The sequence below is a fragment of the Tupaia chinensis genome, unplaced genomic scaffold (genome assembly GCF_000334495.1).
Source record: "Tupaia chinensis unplaced genomic scaffold, TupChi_1.0 Scaffold000288_2, whole genome shotgun sequence".
In the NCBI taxonomy this organism is placed as follows: Eukaryota; Metazoa; Chordata; class Mammalia; order Scandentia; family Tupaiidae; genus Tupaia; species Tupaia belangeri.
Window position 1 is genome coordinate 3,806,001 of NW_006159773.1, and position 16,782 is coordinate 3,822,782.

General features: G+C 38.2%; 1 protein-coding gene and 1 non-coding gene across 2 annotated transcripts in view; one reads left to right on the top strand and one right to left on the bottom strand.

Annotated features, from left to right (window-relative positions):
* CPA6 (carboxypeptidase A6) overlaps positions 1 to 16,782 on the bottom strand; it is a 371,754-nt gene that overhangs the window by 100,562 nt on the left and 254,410 nt on the right. The window lies entirely within an intron of this gene.
* On the top strand, positions 16,689 to 16,763 carry MIRLET7A (microRNA let-7a). The gene has a single exon (NR_129374.1). It is a non-coding gene; the product is annotated as a microRNA let-7a (primary transcript).

The following is a 16,782-nucleotide window of genomic DNA, read 5'->3' on the forward strand; positions in this document are numbered from 1 at the left end:
CCCCCCCCCCCGGGAACCGAGTTAAAGCCAGTGAGCAGTTCCAGACACCAGTCTGTCTGTGGCTGCAGGCTCTTAAGGCTGCGACTTGTTGCTCATCCTCTGCCCCTTCCTTACTTGCCTTTGGACTCTCTGAATTTCAGTGTTTCGCAGCATGATTTTTTTTCTTTGCTTTTGAGGTGTTGCTTACTAGGTCAGTTGGAGGCTCACCACTCCTTAGAAACAGGGAGGACTTTGAGTCACCCAGGACCAGTGATAATACTTCATGGTACTGGTGAGCAACGGGTAGGCCAACCATAAGAGAAATCACCAATTTTCTAATCCTACACACCTTTTAACACTCAGAGATACCTTAAATAAGTTAGGAAGCAATATATGAATGACTAGGAACAATCACAGAGGCTCAAGAAGTGTGAGCAACCAACAAAAGGCCTCTCCCCCAAGAGAGATCATCAAGCTGACATCCACCCATAGTCATTACAATGGATGTTGTGGACATGCTGGATAAGGAATTCAGAATATTTGTAGTGACAAAACTAACTGAGATGGAAGAGAAAAGAGACAAGGAGCTCCAGGAGATGAGGAAGTCCTTCCATCATTTGAAAGAAGAAATAGATACCTTAACAAGAACTGGATAGAACTTCTAGGAATGTGATACAGGAAATCAAAACCTCCCTTAAAAGTACTAAAAGTAGGTTAGATCAGGAAGAAGATTGATTCTCTAATGTAGAAGACAAAACATCTGACCTAGAAAAAAGTATCAAGAAGATTGAGAAAACAACCAAGAAAAACGAGGATAATATACAAGGATACCATCAAGCTCCCCAACATCCAGATAATTGGCATCCCAAAAGAGGAAGAAAATAATAAGGGCATAGATAATTTCTTTCATAAAATCCTGGAAGAAAACTTTCCAAACCTAGAAAGGCATTCGAATATCCAGACCCAAGAAATACATAAGAACCCCGAGTAGAATCAACCCAATAAGATGCTCTCCAAGGCACATCATAGCCAGTATTGGGAAAAGCAACAGACAAAGACAGATACTAAAGTTGCCAAGAGGGAACAGGCAAGTTACAAAGGTCACCCTATCAGGCTAACATTGGATCTCTTGGTGGAAACAATGCAGGCAAGGAAAGAATGGGGAAATATAGTCAAAGTGTTGAATGAAAAACAATTTCAACCTAGAATACTATACCTGGCAAGATTATCTTTCATATGAGAAAAAAAAATTAAAACATTTTCAGATAAACAAAATTTGAAGGAATTTATCAACTCCAGACTAGCTCTTCAAGAGGTTCTGAAGGTAGTGCTATACCAGGAAAACTAAAAAGTCAGACAGACAGTTATACAAGAACAAAAAGCAACCAAGAAAATGGCTCACTTAATGATAGGAACAGGTATGGCAATATCGATAATTACATTGAATGTCAATGGATTAAATTCTCCAATTAAGAGACATAGGCTGGCTGAATGGATGAAAAAAGAGAAACCCTCTATCCGTTGCCTACAAGAAACTCACCTTATGGATAAAGACAAACATAGACTAAAAGTGAAGGGCTGGAAAAAGATATTCTATAAAAATCAAAATCAATAAAGGGTTGGAGTTGTGATATTGATTTCAGACACAATAGATTTCAAGTGAAAGACTGTAAGAAGAGACAAAGAAGGGCACTATATAATAGTAAATGGGGTAATCCAGCAAAAAGACATAACGCTTATAAATATCTATGCACCCAACTCAGGAGCACCTAAATATATGAAAGAAAGACTGCTGGAGCTAAAAGGAGAGATAAGGAAAAACACTATAATTGTTGGGGATATCAACACCCCAATATCTCCTTTAGACAGATGGTCTAGGCAAAAAATAGAGAGATACAGGACCTAAATGATACTATAAATTGAATGGGCTTGACGGATATCTATAAAACGTTCCACCCTACATCCACAACATATACATTTTTCTCACCCCGGCATTGGAACATTTACAAAAATTGATCATATGTTAGGACACAAATCAAGCCTTTACAGATTCAAAGGCATAGAAACTATATCCAGCATCTTCTTTGATGATGATGGAATTAAACTCAAGATTAATTTCAAGAAACACCCTCGAAAATACACGAACACATGGAAACAGAACAATCTACTTCTGAACGACTTCTTCACTACTGAAGAAATTAAGTCTGAAATCAAAAAAATTATGGAAACAAATGATAATGAGTGCACAAGTGTCCATAATCTATGGGACATGGCAAAAGCAGTCACAAAAGGGAAATCCATAGCAATTATTGCACTTAAGAAAAGGGTGGAAAGAAGGCAAATAGATAACTTAACATTGTGCCTCAGGGAATTGGAAAAACAACAACAACAAAAAACACAAAAATGCCAGGCAAAAAGAAATAATAAATGTTCAGACAGAAATAAATCAAATAGAAAATAAATGAACCATACAGAAAATAAATGAAAGCAAAAGCTCGTTCTTTGAAAAGATGAACAAGATCGACACACCACTGGCTATACTGATGAAGTAGAAGAAAGAAAGAAACCAGATAAATCCAATACATGATGAAACAGGCAAATTACAACAGACATAGTAGAAATACAAAATATCATTAGAGGATACTATGAGCTACTATATGCCAACAAACAAGATGGACAAATTCCTGGATGCATATAATCTACCAAGATTGAATCAGGAGGACATAGAGAACCTGAATAGACCCATAATAAGCCATGAGATTGAATCAGTAATAAATAACCTCCCGACAAAAATGCTCAAGTCCAGATGGCTTCACTTCTGAATTCTACAAAACTTTTAAGGAAGCTAATCCCTATCCTCCTCAAATTATTTCTAAAGATTCAAAAGGAAGGAAACCTTACAAATTAATTTTATTCATTTCCATCATCCTCATTCCCAAAATAGATAAGGACATGACAAAAAAGGAAAACTAAAGACCAATATCATTGATGAATACAGATGCAAAAATTTTCAACAAGATACTCGCAAATCATATCCAACAACATATAACAAAGATTATTCATCACGACCAGGTAGGCTTTATCCCAGGGATGCAAGGGTGGTTCAACATACACAAGACCATAAATGTAATACACCATATTAACAGAAAGAAAGATAAAAACCATATGATCATTTCAATTGATGCAGAGAAAGCATTTGATAAAATACAACATCCTTTTATGATTAAGAGCCTCAGTAAGATTGGTATAGAATGGTCATTTCTCAACACAATAAAAGTCATCTATGAAAAACCTACAGCTAACATTATACTGAATGGGGAAAAGCTAAAAGTTTTTCCACTAAAAATGGGTACTAGGCAAGGCTGCCCACCTTTCTCCACTGCTATTTAATATAGTACTGGAAGTCTTAGCTAATGCAATCAGAGAAGAGAACAATATAAAAGGCATTCAAATAGGCAAAGAAGAGTTGAAAATATCTTTATTCACAGATGACATGATGGTATACTTAGAAGACCCAAAGGTCTCCATGAAAATACTCCTTGAAGTAATAAGTGAATACAGTAAAGTGGCAGGATAGAAAATCAACATCCAAAAATCTATGGCATTTCTATATATGAACAATTTGAATGAAGTAGAGCTGAAGAAAGGAATCTCTTTCGCCATAACCACAAGACACATAAGATACCTAGGGATAAACCTAACTGAGAAAGTCAAAGACCTTCATAAAGAAAACTATGAAAATCTTATAAAAGATACTGAAAGTGACATAAAAAAGTGGAAGGACATCCCATGTTCCTGGATTGGAAGAATTAACATAATCAAAATGGCAATCTTGCCCAAATTAATCTACTTGGTTAATGCAATTCCAATCAAAATACCAGAAATGTTCTTCACAGATCTAGAAGAGACAATCATAGAATTTGTCTGGAATCATAAAAGACCTCGTATTGCAAAAGCAATCCTGCGCAAGAAGAATGGAATAGGAGGCATATCACTCCCTGATTCCAAGATATACTATAAAGCTGTGATCTCAAAACAGCATGGTATTTGCACAAAAAAAGACATGTGGACCAATGGAATAGAATAGAGACCCCAGAAATAACCCCCAGAGCTTACAGTCAGCTGATTTTTGGCAAAGGATACCAGTCAATCCATTGGGAAAAGGAAAACCTCTTTAGTAAATGGTGCTGAAAAACTGGGCATCCACCTGCAGAAAGATGAAACTGGAAAGATGAAACTGAACCCCATCTTTCATCATTAACAAAAATCAACTCAAAATGGATCAAAGATCTGAACCTAAGACCTCAAACAATAAATCTACTGGTGGAAAATGGTGGGGGAAACTCTGGGAGACATTGGAGTAGGCAAAGACTTCTTAAATAAGACTCTCAAAGCGCAGGCAATGATCCCTAAAATAGACAAGTGGGACTATATCAGACTAAGAAGTTTCTGCACAGCAAAGGGACACAGTAAAAAGTGAGAATCGACAACCCTCAGAATGGGAAAATATTTTTGTTAAATATTCCTCAGACAAAGGTCTGATAACCAGAATACATAGGTAACTCAAGCACCTTATGTGAAAAAAAAAATCATTAACCCACTTAAAAGATGGGAAAATGAGCTGAACAAAAATCTGTCTAAGGAAGACATACAAACAGCCAAAAAGTATATGAGGAAATGCTCAACATCCCTCATCATAAGGGAGATGCAGATGAAAACCACAATGAGATACCACCTAATCCCAGTCAGAATGGCAAAGATTAAGAATATAAGAAGTGATAAGTGTTGGCGGGGATGTGGTGAAAAGGGAACACTCCTACACTGTTGGTGGGAAAGTAAACTGCTTCAGCCACTGTGGAAAACAACATGGAGGTTCCTCAAAGATCTACAAATAGAACTACTATTTGATCCAGTAATCCCACTTCTGGGTATCTACCCAAAGGACAGGAGAATGCTCAGTCAGAAAAGTGCTTGCACATCAATGTTTATTGCAGCATTATTCATGATTGCCAAGACATGGAACCAACCTAAATGGTCACAAACTGATGAATGGATTGAAAAAGTGTGGCATATATACTTTATGGAATACTACTCAGCCATAAAAAACAAGACCCTGGCATTTGATAGAAAGTAGTTGGATATGGAGTATCTATTGCTGAGTGAAGCAAGCCAGGCTATGAATGAAAGATATTGTATGTATCCACTTAATATATACTGACTATCTGCGCTCTATGGTAGAGAGTGAAATATTGGAGGACATAAAAGCAGTGAAAATACTTAACGAGGATAAGACAGTGTGGAATGGGGGGCCGGTGAGAAGAGTATAGAGAAACATAGCAAGAGAACAAATAGAGAGACATGACATTAGTAGGACACAGATATGGTTTATTACCTGTTGATGATGATGTGTATGGTATTCTCAACTGGATTGGTCTGAGAAGTATTTTATGTTGGGTAAAATCTTTTTACAAGCAAAATGAGAAATAGTGATTGACTGGTTAAAAAAATACCGGTGAGAAGAGTATAGAGAAACATAGCAAGAGAACAAATAGAGAGACATGACATTAGTAGGACACAGATATGGTTTATTACCTGTTGATGATGATGTGTATGGTATTCTCAACTGGATTGGTCTGAGAAGTATTTTATGTTGGGTAAAATCTTTTTACAAGCAAAATGAGAAATAGTGATTGACTGGTTAAAAAAATAATTGGAATAATAGTAATAATGATCTGGAAAACAGTGGAAAGATATTGAATGATGAAGTGAGGATTTTAATGTCTCTGTATTGACAGACATGCATGATTTCCCTCTGGAAAAAGAAATATAATTTACTGTAAAGTTATATGCAATTCAATGTAATATAAACAAGATTATGATGATAATAAATAAATTTTAAAAAACAAATTTAAAAAAAAGTTCATGTGAGGAACATCTCTGGGAGACTGGGTCTTTTCAGCATGAGCTGCTCACTCTCCTTGCTTTGTGTTTGGCAATAAAGCTGTACTTTCTTTCATAAAAAAAAAAAAATCACAATTTTTTGTCTGAATGTAGACTTCCTCCCATGTAGTAATTCACTACATGTTCACTACATGGTCAGTATTTTACATAAGAGCAGGAGCCCCATCTGTTTTCCTTAATGTAATGTTACAGTGCCCTGGCCGACATTCAATGCTTGGTAGAAGTTCTGCTTGTGTTAGGAAAAAAAAAAAAAAAAAAAAAGCTTGAACTCATATTGAGGGGGAGAAGATCCCTGTGTTTTACAGAAGCTTAGGGCAATATTTCTAATTAGGTGCTGTTCGTCTTTAGAGAATCGTCTCTGTCAAGTCCTGCTGGGGGCCTTGTGTCGTGTTGTGTCTCTGGGGCCATGATCTCTGCAAAATCCTTCACTGATAAGGTTTATTACTGTATCTTCACTTAAGTATCAGTGTCTGCATTCTGTTAGGGAATGTTACAAGACCAAAAATACTTTGTGACTCAGGGAGATTTACGTCTAATAGTATAGTTCAATCTGGAACAGGCTTTTAGTTTTGGGACTCAGAGTCTACCTGTTTTCTTTTAAGCAGCTAAACTCCCTACTAATTCACAAGGGCAAATCTGACTCAGCTAACATGCTGGCCCAATATCACGCGCGCACGCACACACACACACACACACACACACACACACACACAAAACAAAAACACCGGAAGTGTAGGGCTGGAAGGAATGCTGAGAGGTCATGCAATCCATCTGTCAGCCCTTAGGCAAGGATACACCTAAGATTGTACCAAACTGTCCCCAATAGTATTGAACAACATCCTAATTTAACTCATATACACATTTAACAAAATTGTCAGGCATTTTCCTTAATCCTTTACATTGTGTCAGTTTCACTTTTTCCTATTCTAGTCATCAGTGTGAAATGACATCTTTCTTGACTTTGTAAGGTAAAGCATGTTGGTATCTTTTACTCTTTTACTTCTCCTTATGCATTTGATTTTCTAACCCTTTAACTATATTTCATACTTGCCTTTAAACCCACTAAAGAGACAGATTTTGATATATATATTTTTTTTTTTTTGAGAGGTTTTTGCTATTGGGTACGTGTGCTTGCCAGAAAGAGAGACACAGAGAGACAGAATGCAAGAAATCACCCCCCTCCCCACCAGGGGGGATGGCCATGTAGCAATCCCTTCTCCTCCATTCTCCTCTTGGGATCTTTGGCATGCATGCACATGTACCCGGCTTAAGTTTAAGCCACCAGGTCTGGGACTCGAATTGTGGTCGAATACATGGGAGTCGAGTGACGTAACCATTATGCCAACCGCCAGGTCTCTTGATATATATTTTAAAAATCATATTTATTTCTTCCGCAAGTGAGATAGAGAAAAAGAGGGAGAGAGAGACAATGAGAAAAATAGAGATGGGCACCTCCAATAGCTTCTTGATGCCACAATCTATCCTTAGTCTCAGCCAGGCCCAGATCATGGGTACAATTGTACTTGGTGTACTCAGGCCTCTGGATGTGATTCCAGAACCTTCTTATGAGAGTTAGCCTTGTAGAGCATTGTGTTTTACTGATGTGACACTGTCCAGCCTGATTTTTGATGTTAAGGGTAACAATTTGCTATCATTCTTTAATGCCAGTGAAGACAAGAAAATCACGCTTCATTCTGAGGGAGGGGAGCCATGGGTACCTAAAATAATATGAATTGCCACTCTGGAGATAAACCTGTAAGTACAGTTTTCTGGGGTACATGCTAGTGATATTTTAAAAAATATACGTGAAAAGAAAAACTGAACACTTAAAGACAAAATTCTACTTCATATGATTAAGATGAAGAACACGGTGACACTATGTCCTTGTTTATAATAGCTAAGACATGAAATCAACTTAAGTGTCCAACAACTAACATCTGGGTTAAGAAAACCTGGTACACACACAATGGGAGATTATTTATTCATAAAGAACAGGGAGATCCTGTTATTCAGTACAAAGTGGATAAATCTAAAAGGTTTAACACTAAGGGAAATAAGCTAGACTATGGAAGACGAACACAGTATGTCCCTACTTAACATATACTGAATGTCTGCACTATGACATAAAAGGAAAGATTCGAAGACAAAGAAGTAGAGAGGATAACTTTAAATGTCAGAGACTGTATGAGGGATGAGGGGTGGGAGAGAGAGACTCAGGAAGAAAAACTTAACAGACACAAGAATGTATGTAAATGAGGCAAATAGGTTATGGAATGATATACCCCAACAAAGTGAAGAAAAAAGAAAGGCTGCTATTAGTCATATATATTGTATGTATATTTTATATATATATATATATATATATATAAAAGTTAGAAAAATATTGAGGGTTACAACATATGATGTTCTTTGTTGAAAACCATAATGTACTAGTTGTTAAAGATAATGAATATGGTACTATTTTTGATTTGGTTATTACGACTACATGTATGCTTCAAAAAACCATATTGTACCCCACAAAGATGTTCAACAATGTTACAATGTTAAATGTAATAAGAAATTATAAAGTGGCCCAGCAGGTGGCATACAAGTTAAGGTACTGGAAACCACATGGTCAACTGTGAGTCCTGGACCTGATGACTTGAAAATCACGCTGAGTACGTTTGTGTGTGCTCTAAATTCTGAGATGAGACTGGAGGAAAAGGGATTGTGGTGTGGCCATACTCTCGAGGGGTGATTTCTCACTTTTCCTTTCTCTCATTCACTGTCTCTTTGTTGAGTGTATACATCCTATATATAGCAAAAGGTCAAACAAACAAAGCAATAGCAAAAAACCCAAACCAAAACAAACAAATAAACTAATTAAAAAATTATAAAATATATTTTAAAAACCAACCATGTCTTGTTTTCAATAAATATTTTGTAAGTAAATAAGTAAATAAATTTATCTTCCTCTTTTTTCAGATGCACACTCTCTCCAATATTGCTGTAGAGCACTTATAGATTTCTGCTTCTAGTTCCCTGTACCAAGAAACTAATAAAGTGATCCACTCAAATTTTGTCTACTTACTTCATTTCTCAGTCCATAAATCTTTAATTTCAAATTTTTATTGCATTTAGGTATAATCTCAGACCCTTTCAGGTCAGAGTAATATATTTTTTTCTGATGACTGAAATAGCCACTTGTAGTCAAATTGTAAAAGACATTTTTTTTTGCTGTGCAATTTGTCCTTGCTCCACTTATCAACCTTTCAAATACTGATAGACTGCTGGAGGAAAACATACCTAGAGACTATGGTCTTCTGTAAACCAAAGATATTTGGTAGATTGTTGAAATTCTGGTGCTAATCTTACCTACCTTCTATCCTTTCTCCCTAAACACAAAAGTGATCTGCAAGTTGTCACCCTTCTGAAGCATAGCCCCAAGATTTTCAACAAAAGGCCCCCCAAATTTGAGCAACTGAGTCTCTTCTTACTTTTTCATTAAAGAAAAATGAAAATATATGAACTGAAACCTAATTAGGCATTAACATAATCATGAAAATCGGTGGGGTCCAATAATGAATTAAAATCAGTCTAAATGAAAGCATTGCTTAGGAATATAAACTTCAACATAATAGAAATTAGTGCTACAAGCCTGAGTACTACTCACCAAGCAACATTATTCCTACAACATTAGGTACAGATGGGAAGGTCTGATAAAGCATTGTTCTGGTGCCCAAATTCCCCCACGCTTCTCTTCAAGGCTGAATGCTAATTGTCACAACTGGATAGTACATCTCATTTATCAGCATAAAGCACACGTGTTGGAAAAGAAAGACTCTTAACATTTCCCTGAACTAATTGGTACATTTCATCAATTTGAAAGGCTTATTGAAACCCATCAGAAACTCTCAGGACATATGTGTAGTCAAAATGTGGCGTCTTGACTTGTTGCAACAAGAGGGGCAATGTAATATGGCGAATGATGGGCAATCTCCCTAAGAGGGCTTTAGAAAGGGCTTATGGAATTTCGGATTGCCTCAGGTCATATTGTAGAGGGCTTAAGGAATTGAACTCTGGACCAGATTATGTAAGAAATCCTGTCACTGAACAGTTTAATAATTCGACCTTGATGGTGGAAGAAGCAAAGTGGGGCCAAAGCTGCAATTAGAGAAGCAGTAGTCACGGTAGACAGAAAAGGGAATATTTTGGTCATTTTCCCAGTATAGATGATTTTTCTTTTTCCTCAATCTATGTTTAGACATAATCACAGTGGTCTTTTTTTGGTCTTTTTCTCTTAGTGGGCCCAGAGTGGCCTGTTTGATGTTGGTGTTCATGTTCTGTAGAAGAATGCCATGGTCTCATTGGGGGGGGGGGCGGCTGGACCCTAGAAATACCAAGGTCTGGCTTAGTCCAGCTCACTCACTCAGTTTAAGTCCAAACAGTGCCTGGCTGGCTCTTCCCTTTTTCAAGATAATTGTAATTTTACTTAGGCTATGTGATGACTAATGATATGACATTATGGAACTCTTGCATGAATAGGCAAGGATGCCTAGAGGTGATTTAAGAGTTTTGAACGTTGGGGTTATGGAATGAAGGGGAGATTAGGAAGTCAGAGAAATCTGACTTTGGCACCTGACATCTTTTTGTAGCTTCAACATACTGCTGCCTTTTTCATATAAAAGAGCCAGTACCACCTTAACTCCTGCCTTCTAAGCCAGGGGTCTACAACCCACACAACAGGAGGTAGTTGGTCCTTGAGCAAGGGAAGCTTCATCTGAATTTACAGCTGCTCTCCATCATTCACACTCCACCTCCTGTCAGATCAGTGGCAGTATCAGATTCTCATAGGAGTGCAAACCTATTGTGAACCATGCATGTGAGGGATGCAGTTTGTGCACTTCTTGTGAGACTCTAATGCCTGATGATCTGAGGTGGAGTTGAGGCAGTGACGCCAGTGCTGAGGAGCAGCTGCAAATGCCATATTATGGTGCACTGTATAATTATTTCATTATATCTTACGATGTAATAATAGTAGAAATAAGTACACGATGAATATAATGAACTTGATCATCCCAAAACCATCCTCACTCCCCTGTGCCAGTCAGGGGAAAAATTGTCTTTTACAAAACTGGTCCCTGGTACCAAAAAGGTTGGGGACTGCTGCTTTAAGTGACTATAAGATTTATGATTACTAAGGAAAGTTTCTAGACTTCTACACAAGAGGCTCTGAGAACTTAGCAGCCACACAGGAAACTTATTAGATGAGGTAAATAATATTTCACTATGTTTTGCTACCTTAAAGTAATTCTATACCTGAAAATCAATTTAGCATTTTCCAATAGCTCTGTAGTGAAATGAATGAAAATAACAGGAGATCTAGTTGGCAAATCACTTGAATACCCATTAAGAAGTATATTTGAAGACAAGAGCCCTGGGCTACATTTCATCAAGTAATAGAAATTCCCCTCTACCTTCTTTTGATGATTTATGATTTTAACATTGATGGCCACTTCATGATATTTGATCACTACATTCAGAAGTATTCCATTTAGTGCTCTAAATTACAGTGAATTTCCAGTTAAAAAATTCTGACACTTTTCAAGTGTTTAATACTTAATGAAAACCACTTCAGATTTTGTTATGCATTTCTTCTTTCAGATGCAGCTTAAGAATTCTGCTATGTAGTGACCAATAATAATAATAATAAAATAAAACTCATCTTTTGTTTAGTGAGAAATGTTTCCGATTTGGGAAATGAAATATTTTACCTTTTTCTGTCTAAACTTTGATATGCCACACTTAGAGCCTTAATTTTCTTGATTTTCCAAATAAAGGGCTGAACTACATATTTCCAAATACTGTCCACCTTCTTAAACTCTGAGTATGGAGACTCAATGTGCTTTTTTTGAGTATAAAACATTTCCCTAGAAAAATATTTCTTGAGTTCATACACATTTTTTCCTATATTGAACATTGAAAAAAGACTCAATAATTTGGTCCCAGCATCACCTTTCAATGATAAGTTGTATTGACTTATGGGTCTGTATTGATAAATAAACGTAAGCAATATAACTAATAATTTTGACCCTTTTACTGAAAGCATCTTTCCTTTTTTTCCAAAATAACCAAGAGGATGAAATGGAATTCAACTCATTATTCCCTTCCATTTTCCTCCACATTAATTTCCAGCTGAACTAAGTGACCAGCGAAGAATTCTCAAGGTGGAGACTGGATGATCAAACCACTGATCATCACCCTATGACCAATGCCGAGGACCTGGAAATTGTTCTCTCAACTATCTGTGAAAACCGGCTGATTGCCAAAGGGCACAGCTATGGTCCTCACTCCACATAAGTCACTGGTTACTGAAGGTCTACAGAGTCTCAGCCATGGCTAAATGCTGAGGATACCACAATGAGCACACAGCTCTCTCCTCGAAACTAAGTAGGTATTATGCTATGATTAACCTGCAGAAAGAAGATACAACACTGTTCCATCATATTTTGGGATATAGTCTGGGACACTTTTTAAAGAAATGGTGACTAGACATAATTCTGAGTGATGACTAGCAGCCTGGAAGGTGAAGGGAAGTGGGAGTGAGTGGCCTCAATTCAAATGATTCCATGCAGAGGCCCATTGGGTCAAGGACGGAATAGAGAGGAGGGAGAATATATTGACGATGTTGGAGTTTACCTGAGCTCTGTGATCCTGGAAAATAGTGACAGTTAAATGAATCTCACCACCTCACTGTGTTCCAGAAATGGCTCACTGTGAAAGCCATTATTTTCCCTAGGACTTAGGAAAGACTCAGTGCTATGCCTAACAAATAATGAACTGAACTGTTGGGTTGCTGGAAAAGTTAGGACACATTTTTGCGTAGAAAAACAGAAAAATACATCATGACTTGCTCAACAGCCTAATATTTGTTCCCACCAACTAATCTGGACAAATTACCTGCAACCATAAATTGGCCAAACTCTGGTTAAATATTTCTCCTTTCTTCAGGCCCTTCAACTTTTATCAATTCTTAATATCCTTAGTATTTCAGCTCCTTCCCATCATCAGCTGACCTCAAGATAAAACATTCTTTGGTCATATATTCAGTAAAGACACTTTCACCCATTCTTTTCACTTCCTGACAACTATTTCTTCCCAGCCTTATTACTCTTCATATAAAAGTCCTTTTCTGACTGATTTTTGAGATGTGTAGATCTAAAGGGCCATTGTAGATCTTAATGTTCTGCCCATTGCAATAGTCCCTTTCCTCCTCTTCAATAATCCTTTGTATAGTTTCTCCTTAAAACTATGTATTTATTTTTTATTTGACCTATAATACAAGAACACACTCATGGTTTATTTGAGGAGTTACAAGTGCAGGAGAAGTTATTTTAACTATCTTCTATTTATCAACTAATGTTCTTTTCTATTGACAAAACTTCGTTGAAGCAAAATGTTGGTGAAGATCCTGGAATCCCGGGACCAGCAGTTAGCGTAATAACTATGTCTCTGGACTCTCACGTAGTTGACCGCAGTTTGAGTCCTGGACCCGGTGGCTTAAACTCACGCCGGGCGCGTGTGCATGCATGGCCAAGATCCCAAGAGGAGAATGGAGGAGAAGGGATTGCAGCATGGGCATCTCCCCTGGTGTGATTTCTCGTTTTCTGTCTCTCTGTCTCTCTCTGTCTGGCGAGTGCATGCGCCCTATAGCAAAACCTCTCAAAAAAAAAAAAAAAAAAAGATCCTGGAATCCCATTTCTCCTCTGTCACAGTTACCTCTACAACAAGGAGACCACCAAAGAGGAATGGCCAACTTTATCTTTGGTGACACTATCTGTAACTTGAGCAATTAAATGAAGATGAAAACAGAGAGGAATGATAACTGACTTAGCTGATCAGGAAAGTCAGACCTAACCAGCTAGCATGGAGGGGTGGGATATCAGTTTATTAGCTTCACAGAAGCCTTGGGCAGGCTCTGGGATCACTGTGGAGAATAGAAAGTGGGAATGAAGGTGAAGAAATGGTGTCAAGATAACAGAGAGACCTTATGAAAATGTCAGTGAAGAGTTTAAACTCTTTGTGCATTAGCCTACTTTTAGATAATAACCCCTCCTACATCCCCAGAGAAATATGTTTTCTAGGCCCAGGCTTGGTGGCACAGTCAATAGCATAATGAACTACGGTGCTAGAAGTCACATGGCTGACTAGGTTTGGATCTTTGATTCAGTCAACCTGAAACATGCCAGGTGCATACACAGGTCCAAAATTCGGGTGAGCTAGAGGGTTAGGGAAAGTGGATGGTGCTACTGACAAGATCCTGTCAAAAGTGTCTATTCCTGGGGCCAGCAAGTGGCGTGATGCCTAAGGCACTGGATTCCAACATGGCTGACAATGGCTCAAGTCCTGGACCTGGCAACTTCTTTCTCACTTTCCCTTTTCTTCTCTCTCTGGCCAAATTAAAAACAATGTGTCTGCTCCTACCTCCCCACCCCCTCATATGTGCTTTCTATTATAAATAAAATAAACAAACTTAGTAAAAGTATGTTTTCTAGAGAAATCAAAACAGAAAAAATTTAAAGTGGTGACACAGGACACGAAAGAGACTGGGGTATGATGTTGAATGGAAAATTAAGTGAAAACATATGCAGTGACTGGCCGTTTTTCTTATCCAAAGCGAAAGCACTGAGAACCAGGGATATACACTGTAGGTAGGAGACTGGAGGAAACATAGCATGCCACTGAAGAAGTGACTTGACAGTCATTTGGGAGTACCCAGCTATCTAATCATACCATGTGAAGTCCACTCTTTGACAAGTCCAATTTATACAAACCAGTATTCCTGTCAACTGTTCAGTGCCTATATATATATATGTATATATATACACACACACACACATACACACACACATACACATATATATATATATACACACGCACATACACACACACACACATACATACATACATATGTAAAGGTAGAGTAGAAGAGTGATGTTTCCAGAAATACAAATGAAATCTCTGGTAATTTGAAATAAAAAAGAAAATGCAGACCAGAGCTGTGAGCATGTGAGGTAATAAGATGGCAGCCCTGGTTAAAAGTTGTGGATGTCTGCCGTAGCCACAAAGGAAATGGGATCAAGATTTTGAGCCCAAAGTTGGGAGTGATATTCTAGCATAAAACTAGAACCTTCAAAGAACAGCAGGCTCAGTTAGATAGATTTTTTTTTTTTTGAGAGGTTTTCACTATAGGGCGCGTGCGCTTGCCAGACAGAGAGAGACAGAGAGACAGAAAGCGAGAAATCACCCCCACCCCCCAGGGAGGATGGCCACGCCACAATCCTTCTCCTCCATTCTCCTCTTGGGATCTTGGGCACGCACACACACGTGCCTGGCGTGAGTTTAAGCCACTGGGTCTGGGACGCGAACCGCGGTCGACTACGTGGGAGTCCAATGACACATAGCCATTATGCTAACTGCTGGTCCCTAAAGAAGCTCTTTGTAGCAATAAATACAAAACCTTTCTAGTGGAGAAGGTCACACCAGGTCACACCAGGACATTCACCGTTCTTGTTTAATGCCTTACTGAATAAAAGTTCACAATAAAAAAAATTACAAACACGTGAGCAATCAACCCACTACAAATGAAAGCCAACAGATTCAACACATATGAGAGGACTCTAAAGTTTGTGAAAATTGGAATTAAAGTGTGATGTTATTTTGGTGCAAAACACTTTGAAATCCAAGTACAGTTTTTTCACAATATACATTTCCCTAAACTTTTTTTTTTTTTTTTGCTATAGGGTGCGTGTGCTCACCAGACAGACAGAGAGAGAGACAGAGAGAGAGAAAACGAGAAATCACCCCCCCAGGGGGTATGGCCACGCCACAATCCCTACTCCATTCTCCTCTCGGGATCTTGGGCATGCACACACACACGCCCGGCGTGAGTTTTAAGCCACCGGGTCTGGGACGCGAACCGTGGTCGACTACGTGGGAATCCAGCGACGTAGCCATTATGCTAACTGCTGGTCCCTCCCATAAACTTTTGAAGACCTCTTGTAGCATGATTATAGACTCAGGGACTTCAAATCAGAGAGTCTAAAATAAAGCTAGAAGTTCCAAGACAAAAAGAAAATGATAAATGGGGAAGCTGGACTATCTTAAGTGGTTAGTTTGATATAGTTCTCTGCAAATGCAGTTATAATATTTAAGGTAATTATATTATCAATAGTCTAAGAGTGAAGGGACTTAAAGTGAGGTAAGGAATATATAACGCAGAAAAGAAAAGAAAAAAGCCTCAGAAGCTAGTATCAAAAAAGAAATAAGGAGGTTGAGCCTTCTCCTGCCTCCATCCTGGTCCTTGCGCTTCTCTCTGGGCAGCTGTGCTGGTTGGCATGGGGGGCTTGCTAGCCAGGGGATCTCAGCGGAAGTGGTGAGGGCCCCTCTCCTGGAGCCTGAGGTTCTGTACACCCAGAAAATCCATTGAAAAGACTGTTGAATGGAGACTGAAGAATTTTTCAGTCTGAAAAGTGGAGGGAAACAACATGCTCCTTTGTAAAGAGAAAGTGTGTTCAGCTAATCAACTAAAAATGTTCCTGAAACTCCCAGCCTCATATCAAATATGAGAAAATTGCACCAGAACTAGAAAGTGAAGACTTAGATGTGATTGTTGTAATCTCATAAGAACCAAGATTACTGAGAATAAAGCCTTCCTGTGGTGCTCAGCTGTGGTTTCAATATTCACCCTAGTTCTTTTCACTGTAGGATAAGGTAGTAGATTGTATAGTTCTAGGGTCACACCCATCATTGGAAGATCACTCTATACAATCTACTGTCTTTCCTCAGATGGTAGAAAGATCG